The sequence below is a fragment of the Aquarana catesbeiana genome, linkage group LG05 (assembly GCF_042186555.1).
Source record: "Aquarana catesbeiana isolate 2022-GZ linkage group LG05, ASM4218655v1, whole genome shotgun sequence".
NCBI lineage: Eukaryota > Metazoa > Chordata > Amphibia > Anura > Ranidae > Aquarana > Aquarana catesbeiana.
Genome location: NC_133328.1, coordinates 441,101,537 through 441,114,560, shown reverse-complemented (window position 1 = coordinate 441,114,560; position 13,024 = coordinate 441,101,537). Strand labels below are relative to the sequence as shown.

The 13,024-nt window shown below is 43.8% G+C and overlaps 1 protein-coding gene across 1 annotated transcript in view; it reads right to left on the bottom strand.

Annotated features, from left to right (window-relative positions):
- The window catches only part of DSEL (dermatan sulfate epimerase like), a 58,157-nt gene extending 46,463 nt beyond the window's left edge, over positions 1-11,694 (bottom strand). Inside the window, exon 1 of the mRNA XM_073631274.1 lies at positions 11,373-11,694. The gene's annotated coding sequence lies outside the window, so the exon portion shown is untranslated. The remainder of the gene's footprint in view (positions 1-11,372) is intronic.
- Between the last annotated feature and the right edge of the window lie 1,330 nt (positions 11,695-13,024).

Genomic DNA, 13,024 nt, shown 5'->3' with positions numbered 1-13,024 from the left:
CTATAGCCGCGCTGTACGAGCGGATTTAACCCTTTTTCGGCCGCCAGCGGGGGTTAAAACCGAACCGCTAGCGGCCGAATACCGCTGCAAGAACGACGGTACAGCAGCGCTAAAAATAGCGCTGTTGTACCGCCGACGCCCCCACCGCCCCAGTGTGAAAGGGACCTTACAGACTGAAGTTCTTCCCTTTGATCCCTAAAAGATACTTAGTATCTCTTCTCTTCTCTATCTCTCAGTGTTGAGGGATGTTGATAAACATTTGTTGACAGCTCGGCTTTGCACTGTTTACATAAAATCATGGAAATGGCTGCTTAGGATCGGGAGGCAATTTTTTAACGATTAATCGTGCAGCTCTAATAAATATTTATGTATCTTAACTGTGTCTACAAATATTGACATTTTCAGCATACACAAGTTTTTTACAATGTGATGGTATGGGCACAACCGCTCTTTAAATTCTACATTACCTGTATGGTAATACCGATTCTTAGATCAGCCACATCTGCAGCAAATACAGGGTGGTGACCCATGGCAATGCTATCCACAGCTCACAGACATAATCTTGTGTGTGTAAAGGCTAATTCTTACCAGCCTCTGTGTTACAACACAGTGGTTGGTGTGTGGTGCAACAGATCACAACAAAGCTGATGTGCCGACTGCGTTGCACTGTTCACCTTTTTTTAAACCAACTGCATTGAAATATCACGCAGTGACATTTCATTAAGTTGTATCGGCCACAGTGCCATAGGAGACAGTGGATTGCCCTGCACTGCCCACACACCACAACACAGTAGTGTGAAACGGGCACATAGAAGACAAGGTATTTTGCCTTGTCTTGCCATGGGATTGCGCTGGAATAGCCACCCAACGTAGTCCCACTGCACCTGGTTTGAATGAGCCCTAGGCATATTGGTCTTTTGTCAAACCTCACCTTTTAGCCCATCAGGCCGAGTTCACACTGGTACGACACAACAGTCGTACGACTGTGGATCCGATTTTGCCCTGCGACTTGAAGTCTGACATCAGTCCAACTTCAATGAATGGGGATCCGACTTTGATCCTGACAATGCAGGCTCTTTGTATCTGGTATGAATCTTTAGGGGGAACTTCATGCCAAAGTTGAAAAAAAAAAGAAAAACGGCATGGGTTCCCCCTCCAAGAGCATACCAGGCCCTTCAGTCTGGTATGAATTTTAAGGGGAACCCCCACGCCAAAAAAAAAACGGCGTAGGGTCCCCTCAAATTCCATACCAGACCTTATCCGAGCACGCAGCCCAGCAGGTCAGGAAAGGGGGTGGGGACGAGCAAGTGCCCCCCCTTTCCTGAAGAGTACCAGACCACATGCACTTAACATGCGGAGGTGGGTGCTTTGGGGCAGGGGGGCCTTGCGCCCCCCACCTCAAAGCACCTTGTCCCCATGTTGATGAGGACAAGGACCTCTTCCCAACAACCCATCATGCCCCTAGTGGTGACTTCATAAGTGGCGGGGCCTCCAGATGACTTCACCCGGTGACCCCGCCCCATGCCAATATAAGTAGTGGCACACCACGCACCCAGCATTAGACCGGGAGAGAGCGCCAAGTCAACATCAGAAGAAGAACAGAGGGAGCAAACAGCGGAGAAGACCCGGGAAAAGAGCAAGAAGATAGCGGAGAAGACCCAGCAGAAGGCAGAAGACAGCAGACAGAGGGAGAAGAACCACAGAGGGCTAGAAGACTTGGCAGGGGGAGAAGATTTAGCAGAGGCAGAAGACATCAGCAGAGGAGGCAGAAGAGCCGGAGAGGGGAGAAGAAATCGGAAGAGACACCGGAGCTGCCTTAATAAATTACTTTAAAAACATTTGTAATGTGTTTTATTTTCGACACTTTTTTTTTAGGTCAATGGATAGGGGTACAATGTACCCGATACTCATTCACATAGGTTGGGGGGCCGGGATCTGGGGGCCCCCTTATTAAAGGGGGCTTCCAGGTTCCGATAAGCCCCCCGCCCGCAGACCCCGACAACCAACGGCCAGGGTTGTTGGGAAGAGACCCTTGTTCCCATCAACATAGAGGCAAGGTGCTTTGGGGTGAGGAGGCGCATGGCCCCCCCTGCCCCAAAGCACCCACCCCCCCATGTTGAGGGGATGCGGCCTGGTACGGTTCGGGTGGGGTGCTCGCTCGTCCCTATCCCCTTTGCTGACCTGCCGGGCTGCGTGCTTGGATAAGGGACTGGTATGGATTTTGGGGGGACCCCACGCCATTTTTTCGGCATGGGGGTTCTCCTTAAAATCCATACTAGACTGAAGAGCCTGGTATACTCTTGGAGAGGAACCCATGCCGTTTATTTTTTTAAAAGGCGTGGAGTTCCTCTTCAAGATCATCAGAGCACAAGTCGCATGCCAAAGTCAGATCAGTTAAGAACACGATCCGACTTTGATCCGACTTCAGTGATATGCAATGGGCTGAAGTAGGATCAAAGTCGGACCAAAGTAGTGCAGGGAGCATTTTCCAAGTCAGAGCGACTTGTGTCGGACCAGTTAAGACGGCTCTCATAGGGAAACATTGCTTTTCACATGTCATGCGACATGAGCTGCCAATGTCGGAGTGTTTGTCGTACAAGTGTGAACTCGGCCTTAGACACACGCGGATGATTTCCCTGTGCACATACGTTTTAATTATAGACATCGTATAAAAACGTGGACTTTTAGCATCTCTATAAATGTCTTCCGTTTTCTCTGATTTTAGAGTTACATGAAACTCAACATAAAAATAATATGTACTTGTGGAAAAAAAAAAAAGAAGACGCTGATTTCTTGTAAATAAATAAATGTATGAGCAGTGAAACTAGACTTTTATAGGTTAGATAATGCACTGGAAGAAAGGGCACACTAATTACTGCTAGCAAGTTGTGCTGCTTACCATATATTACCTGACTGAGTGACTTTTGGCTTTGACGGTTTTCACTTGCATTACTAATTCTAAGTTCTAAATGTTAGCCCTGTCTTAACCTATACACCACATTTTACCAGCATTTTAGCTGTACTTTGACTTGCTGTAAAATTACAGAAGAAATTGTTCAGGATGCTTTAGGGAGAATTCCAAAAAAATATGACACCTGTATCTTTTCTGTCTACCACATACCACTTCAATGGCAGCTCTATCAAGCACTTACAAAAGATGTCAACCCAATTTTTTATCCTTCCTTCTAGAAGGGTACTAGACAGGACAGCAAGCCACTGTTGCCATGGAGAAATTATATATATAATATTCGTACATATACGCACACAGTATAGTACAGGGGAGGATGACGCTCCCACAGGTCTTGTATTGAAGCAACAGAAACCGATTTATTGGTTAATATTTCCATAAGGCACTGCTTGTCTTTCTCAGTGACTTGAGACATCGACCAATAAATCGGTTTCTGTTGCTTCAATACAAGACCCTTGAGTGCCTCTTCCACTAAACCGTTTGTATTTACTTGCCTTTGAGTGCACCTGGGCAGTCTTTGCTTTTATCTAATACAGTGCCCACCATTGTACCCATATGCCCATCAGCCATAACTTTATTACCATTGATAGGTTAGGTGAATAAAATTGATTATTTTGTTACAATGGCATCTGAAAGTCAGTGGGATATAGTAAGTAGGAAGTAAATATGTTGTCCCTGAATGTTGAAAGGAGCCAATTGCTCCTGCTGCTGTCAATCACGGCCTGTGCAGAGGGAGCAGGGGGCAGGGCTGAGCCTCTCTGTCTGTGTCTTTAGACACAGGCAGCGCAGCTTGAGATCAAGCCTGCAGGTGTGCCACAATAGGAGGCGGCTTTCTATGGTGGTACACTGAGAAAAGGAGGAACCTGGAGTGCGGGTTGGGGATCCCAGAAGAAAAGATCAGGGCTGCTCCAGGAAAACCATTGCACAGAGCAGGTAAGTATAAACCTGTTTGTTATTTTAAAAAATAGCCTTAAAAATCACTTTAGGGTTAAAAAAAAAAAACAGCACTGAGCACTGTCGCTGGCTCCTGCTGCTGTCAATCAAATCCTGTGCGGTGGGAGCGGAGGGTGGGGTGAGCCATGCGTGTCAATGAACGCAGCCTGTCTCAGGATAGAGCCCACACATGTGTTACTATAGAAAGCAGCTTCCTATGGCTGCACATACAGAAGAGGAGGAAACTAGAGCATGACAGGGGATCCCACAAGAGGAGCTTTGTGGCTGCTTTGTGCAAAGCCATTGCACAGAGCAGGTAAGTATGACATGTTTGTTATTTAACCACTTACGGACCACCCGCCGCAGTTTTATGTCGGCTGTTTGAAAAGGGATATCGTTGTTATGGCAGCAGCTAGCTGCCATAACCCCGGTATCCTCTTCTTCAGCAGGCGGTTCGCTACAAACTAAAAGCGGTCTCTGCGGCGGATTCACCGCGAGATCACTTTTATCGGCGGCGGGAGAGGGCCCCCGCTATGATCCGGTGCCCTCTGCCGCCGTCGGCAGTGGCGGAGATGATCTGGTCCTCTCACTGGCTGTGCATGGAGACGAGTGAGGGGAAGATGGCCCCCACCCTTCTCCATGACACTGCAGGGCGGAAGCGACGTCAAAATGTAATTTCCGCCCACAGCTCTTAAAGGGCCTTTATTTATTTATTTAATTTATTTTTAAATGACAATTTTTTTTTTATTGCATTTAAGTGTAAAGATGAGATCTGAGGTCTTTTTGACCCCAGATCTCATATTTAACAGCTTCCCGACCGCCTCACACAGATACACTGTGGCAGATTTTTTTTTTAACCAAAAATATATAGAAGAATACGTATTGGCCTAAACTGAGGAAAAAAAATGTTTTATATATTTTTGGGGGATATTTATTATAGCAAAAAGTACAAAATAATGCGTTTTTTTTTCAAAATTGTCGCTATTTTTTTGTTTATAGCCAAAAAATAAAAATCGCAGAGGTGATCGAATACCACCAAAAGAAAGCTCTATTTGTGGGAAAAAAAGGACGTCAATTTTGTTTGGGAGCCACGTCGCGCGACCGCACAATTGTCAGTTAAAGCGACAAAGTACCGAATCGCAAAAAGTGCTCTGGTCAGGAATGGGATAAAATCCTCCGAGGCTGAAGTGGTTAAGAGGTCCTGTTATGCTTTTTTCTATTACAAGGGATGTTTACATTCCTTGTAATAGGAATAAAAGTGACAATTTTATTTTTTTTAAAAAAACAGTGTAAAAATAAAAACTAAAAAATAAAAGGTAAAATAAATAAGAAAAAATGTTTTTAAATGCGCCCCGTCCCGACGAGCTCGCGTGCAGAAGCGAACGCATACGTGAGTAGTGCCTGCATATGAAAACGGTGTTCAAACCACACATGTGAGGTATCGCCACGATTGGTAGAGTGAGAGCAATAATTCTAGACCTAGACCTCCTCTGTAACTGAAAACATGCAACCTATAGAATTTTTTAAACGTCGCCTATGGAGATTTTTAAAGGTAAAAGTTTGTCGCCATTACACGAGCGGGCGCAATTTTGAAGCGTGACATATTAGGTATCAATTTACTCGGCGTAACATTATCTTTCACAATATAAAAAAAAAAATTGGGCTAACTTTACTGTTGTCTTTTTTTTTTATTCAAAAATGTGTATTTTTTCCAAAAAAAGTGCGCTTGTAAGACGGCTGCGCAAATACGGTGTGACAGAAAGTATTGCAAAGACCACCATTTTATTCTCTAGGGTGTTAGAAAAAAAAATGTATAACGTTTGGGGGTTCTATGTAATTTTCTAGCAAAAAAAAATGTTTTTAACTTGTAAATAACAAATCCCAGAAAGAGGCTCGGTCCTTAAGTGGTTAAAAGAAAAAAAAAATTCAAATTACTTTAGGAAATGCCCTGGAAAAACAAGTCCAATCCATGGAGGTCCACCTCACAACTTACAGGATCTACTACTAATGGCTTGGTGGGTGCCAGATACCACAGCATACCTTTGGAGGGCTAGTGGTGTCCTACTCAATATATTGTGGGTGTGTGAGTAAATGCCTGGGTGCTCTACACAAGTAGGAGTAAGTAGTAAAAGGTAAGGTAGAAACAACATAAACAGATTTATTGGATGGTGCTTCAACATACAACTAAGAAAGAGAAAGAAATGAGAAAGGCAAGCAGTGTCTTGTTGAAATGTTGACTGATTATTCTATTTATGGTACTTCAATAAAAGGCCTCATACACATGGACGTTTTTACATCAGCGTTTTTTAGCTTTTTTTGAAGCTTAAAAACACCACTCCATGTTATTCAATGGCCTCATGCACACCATGGTGTTTTTGAGCTGTAACAAGTATTGGCGTTTTTAAGCTAAAAAAATAAAAAAACAGGAAAAGCGCGTTCTGAGGCTCCAGCACTAGAGCTGTAAAAACGCCAGACGCCGGTAAAAGGTATACACAGCATTAAGCCTCGCCCGGGGTTTCTCTGCCCGTTCAAAATCAATGGTTCCCTATGGGAGCCCATTGATTTGTACAGAAGTCGCACCATAAGTCGGATCAAGATGATGCGGTGTGACTTATGTGCTGAGAATCTTGAACGGGAACCCCACCAAAATGTAAAAAAAAAAATTTTGCGTGAGGCCCCCCCAAGACAATAGACAATACAGATTATGGCTGCGTGCTCGGATAGGGGTCTGGTATGGATCTTAAGGGGAACCCCCTACGGCAAAAAAATGGCGTTGGGGTCCCCCCAGTATCCATACCAGACCCTTTTCCAAGCACGCAGCCCGGCAGGTCAGGAAAGGGGGGGAGAGCGAGCCCGCCCCCCCCTCCTGAACCATACCAGGCCACATGCCCTCAACATGGGGGGGGTGGGTGCTTTGGGGCAGGGGGGCTTTGCGCCCCCCACCCCAAAGCACCTTGTCCCCATGTTGATGAGGACAAGGGCCTTTTCCTGACAACCCTTGCCGTAGGTTGTCGGGGTCTGCGGATGGAGGCTTATCAGAATCTGGAAGCCCCCTTTAACCAGGGGCCCCCAGATCCCGGCCCCCCACCCTAGGTGAATTAGTATGAGGTACATTATACCCCTATCCATTCACCTTAAAATAAAAAAGTGGTAAAAATAAACACACTACACAGGTTTTTAACATATTTTATTAGGGCAGCTCCGGCTCTTCTCACTCTTCTGGCGATGTCTTCTCCCTTCTCCGGTTCTTCTCCTCTCTGCGCTGTCTTCTCTTTCCGCTGTCTTCTAGCTCTTTTCCTGGGTCTTCTCCCACTGCTCTTCTTCTGATGTTGATTCCACGCGTGAAATTACTTATATTGGCATGGGACGGGGCCACCCGATGACATAATTTGGAGGCCACGCCCCTTGTGACGTCACTGCCTGGGGCATGATGGGGCGATGTCACAAGGGGTGTGGCCTACAAATTACCGTCATCCTGTCGACCCTGGTTAAAGGGGGCTTCCAGATTCCGATAAGCCCCCCACCTGCAGACCCTGACAACCAATGGCAAGGGCAACTCCGACAACCAACGGAAAAGGCCCTTGCCCTCATCAACATGGGGACAAGGTGCCCATAGGGAACCATTAATTTTGAGTAGAGGCAGAGAAACGCAGCTGAAAGCTAGCGCGGCTAAACGCGAATTGACGCCAATGCAAAACGTGGATAAAATTGCGTTTTTAACGTTGTTTTTTTCCTGGCATTGGTACTAGCTTTACAGCGAGTTTTTTTAAAACGTCCATGTGTATGAGGCCTAAGACTTATGAGTGCCTTGAACTGGGATTAGATATCTAAAAACTGTCTTTTATTTAAGGATAGTGATCACATGAAGCCATTTATCATATAGTTTTTGGATCCTTTTTAAATCATAATGGTAACAGAAATCAACCAAATGGCCCAGATCAAAAGTATACATACCCTGGAATGTTTGGCTTTGGTACAGACACAGAAGGTGGCACACACAGGTTCAAATGGCAATTAAAGGTTAATTTCTCAAATTTGTGACTTTTTAAATCACAATTAGTGTCTGTGTATAAATAGTCAGTGAGTTTGTTAGCTCTCACTTGGATGCCCTAAGCAGGCTAGACACTGAGCCTAGAGGAGGTAGAAAAGAACAATCAAAAAGACCTGCTAAACAAAGTAATGGAACTTTATAAAGATGGAAGGGATATAAAAAGGTAGCCAAAGTGTTGAATATGCCAGACAGTACTGTTTAATCCCTTAAGAAGTGGAAAATTCAGGGCTCTTTTGATACCAAGCCAAGGTCAGGTAGACCAAGAACTGGCGGAAGAATTGCCCAGGACACAAAGAAAAACCCACAAGTAACCACATTAGAAAAACAGGCTGCTCTCCAAAAAGACGGTGTGGTTGTTTTTAAGGAGCACAATTCAACGATACTTAAACAAAAAAGAGCTGAATGGTTGAGCTGCCAGGAGGCCTTTACTGCGCCAATGCGACAAAAAAGCCAATGAGGCATGTCAAGGTGTTGTTGGGCATATTGTAACCAGGCTTTTTTGTGGAACTTTACAGTAAAGGCTTCTTTCTGGAAACTTGACCATGCAGCTCTTTTTTGTTTAAGTATCATTGTATTGTGCTCCTTAGAAACAACAACACCATCTTTTTCTAGAGCAGCCTGTATTTCTCCTGAGGTTACCTGTGGGTTTTTCTTTGTATCCTGAACAATTCCGGTGGCAGTTGTGGCTGAAATCTTTCTTGATCTACCTGACCTTGGCTTGGTATCAAGAGATCCCCACATTTTCCACTTCTTCTTAAGTGATTGAACAGTACTGACTGGCATATTCAAGGCTTTGGATACCTTTTTATATCCTTTTCCATCTTTGTAAAGTTTCATTACCTTGTTATGCAGGTCTTTTGATTGTTCTTTTCTGCTCCCCATGGCTTAGTATCAAGCCTGCTTAGTACATCCATGTGAGAGCTAACAAACTCATTGACTATTTATTAGGGTTGCACTGATACTAGTATTGGTGCAGATACCGAGTATTGGCACTATCCGTACTCGTGAAAATGCACCAATACCTGAAAGCGATACTTTCAGGCTTGGTTCTTTGAGCTGTCAGTGGGTCTCCCCAGTGTTAAAGAAGTCCGGTAATTGGAGCTGTCAAAAAAAAAAAAAAAGCAGCCGGCAATGTTTATTAACAACAGGGCTCAGCCCTGAAACACTAAAATAAAAACATTGTTTCTTTCTTTTTGTATATTTCTGTTTCTTCATCTGTAGATCAAAGGGGTGAACACATGTTCCTCTGTTTAACCCCTTAAGAACCCTTTAATTTACTTTAAAAAAAAAATCAATTTATTTCATTTATAAATTATTTTTCAATACTTTGTACTATTGCTGACTGCTGAAGTTAAAGGGGTTGTAAAGGTAAAAGTTTTTTCACCTTAATGCATTATATGTATTAGGGTGAAAAAACATCCGACAATACCGCCCCCCCCAGCTCCCCCGTTTTACTTACCTGACCCCTTGAAAGTCCTGCAATGATTTTAAAAGGAGCCAAAAAACTATGTGATAATACATGGCTACATGTGATCACTATCCTTGAATAAAAGACAGTTTTGTGGCATGATTAGTCATGTTTTCAATATAAATGCCAAAATTTCACAATTTCTGCCAGGGTATGCAAACTGTGCATATGCACAACTGTGTATATATGTATATATATATATATATATATATCAGCAGTGGACCACTGAATTTCTCCTCTGTCCAGTACCTTTCTGGGATGGAGCTGAATATAAAAAAGTGATAGAGCTGTCATTGAAGTGGTGTGTGGTAGACTAGAAAGATACAAGTGTCATATTCAGGTCATTTGGAGTTCTCCCTCAAGCATCCTGAACCATTTTTTCTGTAATTTACAGCCAAGAAAAGTACATAGAAAATACCATTAGGGTTGCCTACAAGTTAAGTCAGATAGTGATTTAGAGAGATAGATACAGATATATATATATATATATATATATATATATATATATATATATATATATATATATACGGTATATATATATATATATACCGTATATATATATATATATATATATATATATATATATATATATATATATATATATATTATACACACACAATATAATAATTATAATAATAATTACTATAATATTATTCATACATACATACACACAAATAATAAATGGTAAATAATAATAATAATAATAATAATAATGTATTTATTGTGTATATATGCTATTATTATTATTATTATTATTATTATGTGTAGGTGTATATACATACACACAAACATTGTTATTATTTGTGTGTGTGTGTGTATACACCTACACATAATAATAACAAGAAGAAGAAGAAGACATACATACACACACACAAATAATAATACTAATGATATTAAAATAAATACATTCTATATATATATATATATATATATATATATATATATATATATATATACATACACACACACAGGCATACAAATGATAATGTCATTAACAAACATCCATACACACACCTCTATTATATATTTGATGGTTCCATAGATGAGGGGGGAGCTAGGAATGAAGTAGGAGGCAGAGCAGTGGGGTGGTAGGACACCCAGCCAGTGGCTATTAAATAATAATGATGATTTGGATAGGGATATGGATGAGGATAAGGATAATGATGAGGATAAGGATATTGATGAGGATAAGGATGAAGATAGGGATGTGGATGAGGATAGGGGATACTGATGAGGACAGGGATATTGATGAGGATAGGGATGAGGATATTGATGAGGATAGGGATGAGGATAAGGATGAGGATAGGGATGAGGATGAGGATAAGGATAGGGATGAGGATGAGGATATTGATGAGGATGAGGATATTGATGAGAATGAAGATAACAATGAGGATAGGGATGAGGATTAGGATATTGATGAGGATAGGGATGAGGATAAGAATGAGGATAGGGATGAGGATGAGGATATTGATGAGGATAACAATGAGGATAGGGATGAGGATGAGGATAAGGATGAGAATAGGGATGAGGATGAGGGTAAGGATGAGAATAGGGATTAGAATAGGGATGAGGATGAGGATAAGGATGAGAATAGGGATGATGATGAGGATAAGGATGAGAATAGGGATGAGGATAGGGATGAGAATAGAGATGAGGATGAGAATAGGGATGGAGAATAGGGATGAGGATAAGGATGAGAATAGGGATGAGGATGAGGATAGGGATGAGGATGAGGATGGGGATGAGGATATTGATGAAGATGAGAAGTGCTTCCATCCACTAGATGGAGTGTAGGGTCTCCTCCTCCTCCTCCAGTACAAGTTGCAGACACGTAGAAGTGATTAGCACTCAGCGCTCGGCTCCCTTGGCTCAGCATTCTTCCAGGCGGGACAGAGGCTGTCCGGGGCCGTCTATATCGGACACATATCGGGTGAGGAGCGGTAAAAGTTTACCTGTGTCGGTGCAGAGATGGTGAGTAGGAGAAGTGTAGGGTAGTCCCATGTCTCACGGACGGAGAAAAGGTTGGTTGTGCTGCAGTATCAGGCTGAGCATCCCTCCGTGTCTCTTCTATGTCTGTCTGTGTGTCGGTGGTGCAGGTCGGATGTGACAGACGTCAGCAGTGAGCGATCAGCATTCGGAGGGGAGGCAGGCGGTACAGAGCGGGGTGTAGGGAAGGGAAGAGATGATGGGGAGTGCAGAGCAGCGCACAGCACACAGTATACACAGCACACAGTACAGCACTGGGGAGATGGGATGAGGGCGGAGTCTGCGCACAGATGTCCCCGGGATCCTAGTGCTGCTCTGAGGAGAACTCTCAGTCCGGGGATGGCGGTCAGGGAGGAAGGATGCTGCTCACATTTCTCTCATTTCCTCCTCTTCTGAGGGGTGACTCAGGGGACGATTCACACCTCCAACCTGCATTTGTCTTCATGTGTGTGAAATGAATGGGACATGCGTGAAATAGGACTTATCCCAAGCGTGTGAACCACATCAATGTACATTATATATAAGAATAACTGAAAAAGACACAAGAGTTTATAAAGAGGAAATACATTTCTCTCTAATGCTTCAGGGCGCAAATAAATGTTGAAAAAAAATCATCAATTGCAGCCACTGTGCCACCCATTGCAGCCACTGTGCTAAACGCTGCCACTGTGTCCACTAAAAATGCAACCACTGTGCCCATTAAACGCTGCCACTGTGCTAAACGCTGCCACTGTGTCCACTAAAAATGCAACCACTGTGCCCATTAAACGCTGCCACTGTGCCAAACGCTGCCACTGTGCCCATTAAATGCTGCCACTGTGCCAAACGCTGCCACTGTGCCCATTAAATGCTGCCACTGTGCCATCAATTGCAGCCACTGTGCCAAACGCTGCCACTGTGCCCTTTAAATGCTGCCACTGTGCCATCAATTGCAGCCACTGTGCCAAACGCTGCCACTGTGCCCTTTAAATGCTGCCACTGTGCCATCAATTGCAGCCACTGTGCCAAACGCTGCCACTGTGTCCACTAAAAATGCTGCCACTGTGCCCATTAAACGCTGCCACTGTGCCAAACGCTGCCACTGTGCCCTCAAATGCTGCTACTGTGCCATCAATTGCAGCCACTGTGCCAAATGCTATGACTGTGCCTATTAAACGCTGCCACTGTGCCCATCAAACGCTGCCACTGTGCCAAATGCTGCCACTATGCCAAACGCTGCCACTGTGCCCATTAAACACTGCCACTGTGCCAAACGCTGCCACTGTGCCCATTAAATGCTGCCACTGTGCCCTCAAATGCTGCCACTGTGCCATCAATTGCAGCCACTGTGCCAAATGCTATGACTGTGCCTATTAAATGCTGCCACTGTGCCCATCAAACGCTGCCACTGTGCCAAACGCTGCCACTGTGCCAAACGCTGCTAGGGTGGCCATCAAATTCTGCCAGTGTGCCCATCAAATGCTGCCAGTGTGCCCACCATATGCTGTCAGTGTGCCCATTATATGCTGCCAGTGTGCCCATCAAATGCTGCCAGTGTGCCCATCAAATGCTGCCAGTGTGCCCATCATATGCTGTCAGTGTGCCCATTATATGCTGCCAGTGTGCCCATCAAATGCTG